This window comes from Cherax quadricarinatus, chromosome 92, assembly GCF_038502225.1.
Source record: "Cherax quadricarinatus isolate ZL_2023a chromosome 92, ASM3850222v1, whole genome shotgun sequence".
Taxonomy (NCBI): domain Eukaryota; kingdom Metazoa; phylum Arthropoda; class Malacostraca; order Decapoda; family Parastacidae; genus Cherax; species Cherax quadricarinatus.
In genome coordinates, this window is record NC_091383.1 from 6,500,652 (window position 1) to 6,508,187 (window position 7,536).

Consider the following 7,536-nt stretch of genomic DNA (forward strand, 5'->3'; position numbering starts at 1 on the left):
AATGAAAGTGGTTACAGTAATGGTACTATTGTAGTAGTAGTAGTTGTAGCCTGTGACTACCATTCATTTCCATCTCCTATAAACTACACGGCCTTTAGTTAGCATGGTTTGGTATATTTCCTCCCATCTCCCACGTTTTATAATGGCGGTGGCCGTTGGGAGTGGATGGTGGGGAGAGAGCCTTCTGATATAATATCTTTGTCTTCTTAGGGAGTAATTTCTGTGTGCAGATTTGGAACCAGTCCCTCCAGGATTTTTCAACGTGTAGGTTATGATGATTAACCACATTGTTAAAAGTAAATAATCCTCAGTCGAGAACCAGCTAGTTCTCAGCAGCTTACCTTGGTGACTAGTCTACTGCTGTCAGCGTGTCCCGTATGTACACGTTCTCTCTCTCTCTCTCTCTCTCTCTCTCTCTCTCTCTCTCTCTCTCTCTCTCTCTCTCTCTCTCTCTCTCTCTCTCTCTCTCTCTCTCTCTCTCTAACAGGGTTTTTTACAAGGTTAGGTTAAGCATTCCTACCTTTATTTACAAGCTAAGAGCTGCTACCTACATCAGCTCATTGTAAATCTCAATCTCTCTCTCTCTCTCTCTCTCTCTCTCTCTCTCTCTCTCTCTCTCTCTCTCTCTCTCTCTCTCTCTCTCTCTCTCTCTCTCTCTCTCTCTCTGACCATAAAGACAGCATGAGCTCAGTCGAGAAATCTCCATGAATACAGTAGTGGCTGGCCTGATCCTTCCACTGGCTCCCGGGGTCATCATTAGTTCCAGAACTGCCTCCAGCCACACACCTGGAAATGCCCATTTTTCCAGATTATTAAAATCGAATATTTATATTTTCCAAGACAATATTCATTTTCCCTCTTTCCTTTTTTGACTTGTGACTATAATTTGCAAACCATAAATGGCGTAAAGACGAGTTAGCTTGGAAAGGCGGCTGTCAAATTTAATATAAATTATTTTATTAATTTACGAACATGACGTAAGGAAGAAGGAACACTGAAGTAGGCCTACTGGCCTATACTAGGTAGGTCCAAGTAATGAAATTGTGACTCACGAAATCGTAATGACACGATTGCAAACAAACCATACCCCGGCCGGGATTGAACCCGCGGTCAGAGACGGGCTGGAGTTTTGAGACTCTCTGACCGCGGGTTCAATCCCGGCCGGGGTATGGTTAATGAAATTGTGCATATGATGGGCATATACTGAAGACCAAACGACGATTATTGTATTGGTATTTAAGTATAAGTGTACTTGCCTAATTCCACTCACCTAATTGTGCTCATGGCCCCGCCTCTTCACTGGTCGCTACTAAATCACTCTCTCCCTGCTCCATGAGCTTTATCATGCTGCTTCTTAAAGCTGTGTATGGATCCTGTCTCCACTACATCACTCTCCAGACTATTCCACTTCCTGACAACTCTGTGACTGAAGAAATACTTCCTAACATCCCTGTGATACATCTGAGTCTTCAACTTCCAGCTGTGACACCTTGTTGCTGTGTCCCATCTCTGGAACATCTTGTCTCTGTCCACCTTTTCAATTCCTCTCAGTATTTTATATGTCGTTATCATATGCCCCCTACCCCACCTGTCCTCCAGTGTCGTCAGGTCGATTTCCCTTAACCTCTCCTCGTAGGACATACCCTTTAGATCCGGGACTAGTCTTGTTGCAAACCTTTACACTTTCTCTAATTTCTTGATGTGCTTGGCTAGGTATGGGTTCCAGACTGGTGCTGAATACTCGAGTATGGGCCTGACGTAGACGGTGTACAGAGTCCTAAGTATCTTCTGGTCATCTTTACACTTTGTGTTGATGTGATTACCTCACAGGTTAGGCTAGGCAAATTAGATAAGATTAGGTTAGGTTAGGTTAAGATAAGTTAGGTTAGGTTAGGATAAGTTAAGTTAGGTTAGGTAAAGTTAGGTTAGGCAAGATTGGTTAGGAAACAAAAAAAAGTGTTTCCTGACGCTGGTCTTAGTCATATGACCTGCCACTGGAGTTTATGGCCATCTGACTGAGGCCTTCCGCTGGCTTACTAACCCGCCCCATTAAAAAGTTATAATAATCATTATATATATTTTACCCTCACAGAAAATATAACAGAACCATTTTTAATTATTAATAACTCCGATACACCCGATTTTATATCAATAATTCTGATGGTTTCGTTTATGTATTAATGCTGATACGCCCATTTCTATTTAATAAAATATACATCTACGTTGTTTTCCCGGTGTTACCAACAGTGGAGGAGCAGGTGGGACGATCACTGAAGTTGTGGTCAGTGAGCCACAACACCAGCGGTGCCTTCCTCTGTATAGCTACCAACGGTGTTCCTCCCTCCGTCAGCAAGAGAATCCTACTCACTGTCAACTGCAAGTATTGACCCCAGGAAGCTGATAGTGTGGGAGGCTGTTTAAGCTTGATTACCGTATTTTCCGGCATATAAGGCGCACTTTTTTCCCCCACGAGAAGTTTTGGAAAATCGGCCTGCGCCTTATATGCTCAAGGTCAGATCAAGGGTAGTCTTTGGGTTACGTTTTAGCGTAAAATAAGAGTAATTAGCCTTTGAATATGACTGCTAATTTGCAGTTATGATATTTTTATTGTGCGTCTTATATGCCGGAAAATACGGTACGTCCTCTGTGTGGGCTTTACGAGACTTGATAAAGCCTCTGTAAGGGGTTGATAGGTATAAAGTGCAAAGCATGGATTAGATAAAGTTTGATAAAGTCCACAGTGCGGACCAAGAACCTTCCTAGTCAAGGACACAAGTTGTGGAAGCTTTGACTGCGGCAACGTGTCTCTCTGCGTAGAGCTTATCAAGCTCTATAGCTCTGTGCCCCATAAGGACGGTTCCTTGATGCTGGTGAGGGGTTCTTGATCTAGGGAATTGGATCTGTGCTCCAGTTCCCTGAATTAAGCCTGAATGCCTTCCACATTCCCCCTCAGGCGCTGTATAATCCTACGGGTTTAGTGCTTCCCCTTGATAATAATAATAATAATAATAATAATAATAATAATATAGCTCTGTGCAGGGCGAAACGTTGTCTGTAATACAAGCTTTACACGAAATATCTTCCGTGTATCCTTGTCAAAATATGCTGCAACTAACTTTCACAAGGTAAACGTTTCGCTCTTTGCAGAGCGAAACGTCCTAATAAAAACAAGCTCTGCAGCATTGTCCTGGAAATCACAACTCTGATATATTATGTAAAATAAACCAGACAAAAAAAATATTGGTTAATAAACAACGCAAATGTTCTGTTAATTGCATCTATTGGTGGTAAATTTTACCTGTAAACACGAGATGTAAAATGTAAATACACTTATCAATTATCCAGTGTAATATGTCCGATAACATTCTTCTTTGCAAATATGGTCTAAAGCCAGCTACAAACAACAAAATACCTTTCATCCGTTTCGCTCTTTGCAGAGCGAAACGTCCTAATAAAAACAAGCTCTGCAGCATTGTCCTGGAAATCACAACTCTGATATATTATGTAAAATAAACCGGACAAAAAAAATATTGGTTAATAAACAACGCAAATGTTCTGTTAATTGCATCTATTGGTGTATTGGGCCCCTACTTAAACAAGATGGGTCCTACACAGATGACAGCAAGGAAATGAGTGAGCTACTCAAGTCCCAATATGACTCAGTTTTTAGCAAGCCGCTAACCAGACTGAGAGTCGAAGACCAAAATGAATTTTTTATGAGAGAGCCACAAAATTTGACTAACACAAGCCTACGATGTTATCCTGACGCCAAATGACTTCGAACAGGCGATAAATGACATGTAAACTCCACAAAGGGGGCAGTAAAGCAACAGCAAAGAACTACAGACCAATGCACTAACATCCCATATCATAAAAATCTTTTTTACCTGTAAACACGAGATGTAAAATGTAAATACACTTATCAATTATCCAGTGTGATCAGCCGGGCTGTGGCTCGTAAGCCTGGTTATATATATATATATATATATATATATATATATATATATATATATATATATATATATATATATATATATATATATATATATATATATATGCAATAAGATCACAGTAAACAGGTGATTTCAGAATATGCAAAACAACCACTCTGAAAGAATAGAGAAATTCCAAGCGCTTTCGTGACTACTCACATTATCAAGGAACTATCATAGTTCCTTGATAATGTGAGTAGTCACGAAAGCGCTTGGAATTTCTCTATTCTTTCATAGTGGTTGTTTTTCATATATATATATATATATATATATATATATATATATATATATATATATATATATATTGATGAAATCACAAAACAAGTGATTTTTGAATCATTAGCAGATCTGCGGTTAGCCAGGATTCGATCCTGCGTCACAGTGTCCAGCTGTGAGAGAACAGGACAAGGTACGCGTCCCTCTGTCCACATGACCACCAATTCTCAATATTTATACACATATATGCACAGAATTAATATTAATCCCTATACACCATTGAGATTAAAATTCTTAGAGTGGTGTTAACCAGGTTGTTAACCAGGTTGTTAACCAGGTTGTTAACCAGGTTGTTAACCAGGTTGTTAACCAGGTTGTTAACCAAGTTGAAACCCAATTAACCAATCAATATTAACGTAGTTAATATTTTTTTATGTGTGTGTTTTTGAAGAAGAGTTAAACCCGTGCGAGATTTACAGCACCTTGGGAATCAGGATGTAATCTGGTTTGATCCGAGGGAAGGAAAGAGTGGCTCCAGTTCCTTGGATCAAGAGTCACCAGGATCAATGCTCTGTGTTGGAAAATAGGTTAAATTGTTAACTTAGATGCTTAAGTTAACAATATACTGTTAAACACGAGGAAGCCTTAAACCCGTAGGGGGTCATGCAACGCCTAGGGAATGGGAGGTAATCAGGGGTTTGATCCGAGGATAGGGAGGGTAACTCTGTTTCCTTGGATCAGGCACATTACCTTCTTTTAAATTAACTTATGGCCAGTTTAATGTATGTTCCAACACAGAACATTGATCCTGGTGACTCTTGATCCAAGGATCTTGATCCAAAATATTTCTCTGATCTGAAAAATTTAATGCAAAAAAATTGCCTATTTTTAAACATCTGTAAAAATGTTATTATAAATGTTTATATTGTAAATGTTAGTTTAAACATTTACAATGTACACTTGTAAACACATGTGAGTGTAAACAGACACAACGTGTACATTCGTGTAAATATTTATTTTACACAACTTTTACACAGCATTACACACTCTCCTCTCTACTACAGTTGCGCCCAGGATCGTGCAGGAGGGCGGGAGTGGGCGTGTGGGCGCACCGGCTGAGGGCGTGGCCACCCTCCTTTGCACTTTCCTCGCACGCCCACTTGCTGAGGTGCACTGGGACCGTGGTCCACGCCAGGTCAAAGTTCATGGTCCAGGGGTCACCTTAGACACTACTAGTGACCAGGTAAAACACTCTGGTGTCTTAGATAGATAGATAGATAGATAGTAGGAGAAACTTTTAGAGAGGGTGTGGTAGGTAAGTTTGGGGTGCCAGGTGTAAATGATAATGGGAGCCCTTTGATTGAACTTTGTATAGAAAGGGGTTTAGTTATAGGTAATACATATTTTAAGAAAAAGAGGATAAATAAGTATACAAGATATGATGTAGGGCGAAATGACAGTAGTTTGTTGGATTATGTATTGGTAGATAAAAGACTGTTGAGTAGACTTCAGGATGTACATGTTTATAGAGGGGCCACAGATATATCAGATCACTTTCTAGTTGTAGCTACACTGAGAGTAAAAGGTAGATGGGATACAAGGAGAATAGAAGCATCAGGGAAGAGAGAGGTGAAGGTTTATAAACTAAAAGAGGAGGCAGTTAGGGTAAGATATAAACAGCTATTGGAGGATAGATGGGCTAATGAGAGCATAGGCAATGGGGTAGAAGATGTATGGGGTAGGCTTAAGAATGTAGTGTTAGAGTGTTCAGCGGAAGTTTGTGGGTACAGGAAAGTGGGTGTGGGAGGGAAGAAGAGCAATTGGTGGAATGATAGTTCCATAGTTCCTTTGTATAAAGGCAAAGGGGATAAAAGAGAATGCAAAAATTATAGGGAGAATAAATCTGTTGAGTATATCTGGTAAAGCGTATGGTAGTTATTATTGGAAGAATTAAGAGTAAGACAGAGAGTAAGATAGCAGATGAACAAGGAGGCTTTAGGAAAGGTAGGGGGTGTGTGGACCAGGTGTTTACAGTGAAACATATAAGTGAACAGTATTTAGATAATGGTAAAGAGGTTTTTGTGGCATTTATGGATTTGGAAAAGGCCCCCAATGGAAATAAGTCACTCTGTCTGACTTTTTGGGTTATCCTAGGTTCTCTACACATATGCTGCTATGTATGATAATTCTATGTAACTGTATTTGTGTATACCTGAATAAACTTACTTACTTATATGACAGGGTGGATAGGGAGGCAATGTGGCAGATGTTGCAGGTGTATGGAATAGGAGGTAGGTTACTGAAAGCAGTGAAGAGTTTTTACGAGGATAGTGAGGCTCAGGTTAGAGTACGTAGGCGAGAGGGGGATTATTTCCCAGTAAAAGTAGGCCTTAGACAAGGATGTGTGATGTCACCGTGGTTGTTCAATATATTTATAGATGGAGTTGTAAGAGAAGTAAATGCGAGGGTCTTAGCAAGAGGCGTGACAACTCCCACTTTTGTGGGAATTGTCTCAGTTGTCACAGCACTTCTCCCACAAAAGTGAGAGTTGTCACAGTTGCTCTTTGCTGATGACACTGTGCTATTGGGAGATTCTGAAGAGAAGTTGCAGAGATTGGTGGATGAATTTAGTAAGGTATAGATAGGCTGCTGTTGTAGCTGGTTGTGTTTTAACGATAAATTGATATTGATACTCGGTAGTGATTAAATCAGCTTTACCTCGCCACTACTCCTGTATGCTAGGCAAAAGGACACAAGTACAACTAATGCGACATTTTATTGTTGCAACGTTTCGCTCTCCAGGAGCTTTATAAAGCCGTTACAAACAGTAAATGGACATAGAGGGTATATATAGGATACGTATGAAGTGTAGTAACTGTAGTTATTGTTTGTAACGGCTTGATAAAGCTCCTGGAGAGCGAAACGTTGCTACAATAAAATGTCACATTAGTTGCACTTGTGCCCTTTTGCATGACATATTGTCGTTAATTCTACTACCGTTAATACTACTCCTGTATTTGACTGAAGAAGTCTATTGTGTGGGCGAAACGTTTTAACAATGAAGATACCCAACTGTTGCACATGTGTCTTAATGATCAATATACTATTGGAACTACTAGTACTACTACTATTACTACTAGTACTACTACTACTATTACTGCTAGTACTACTACTACTATTACTGCTACTACTAGTAGTAGTAAGTACTAGTAATAGTAGTACTAGTAGTAAGTACCAGTAGTACTATTACTACTAGTGCTAGTACTAATACTACTAGTACTACTACTAACACTATCACTACTAGCACTACTAGTACTACTACTAGCAC

General features: G+C 39.8%; 1 protein-coding gene across 1 annotated transcript in view; it reads left to right on the forward strand.

Moving 5' to 3' along the window:
* The first annotated feature begins 5,278 nt into the window (after positions 1 to 5,278).
* The window catches only part of LOC128698310 (uncharacterized), a 33,935-nt gene continuing 31,677 nt past the window's right edge, over positions 5,279 to 7,536 (forward strand). Inside the window, exon 1 of the mRNA XM_070104529.1 lies at positions 5,279 to 5,451. The gene's annotated coding sequence lies outside the window, so the exon portion shown is untranslated. The remainder of the gene's footprint in view (positions 5,452 to 7,536) is intronic.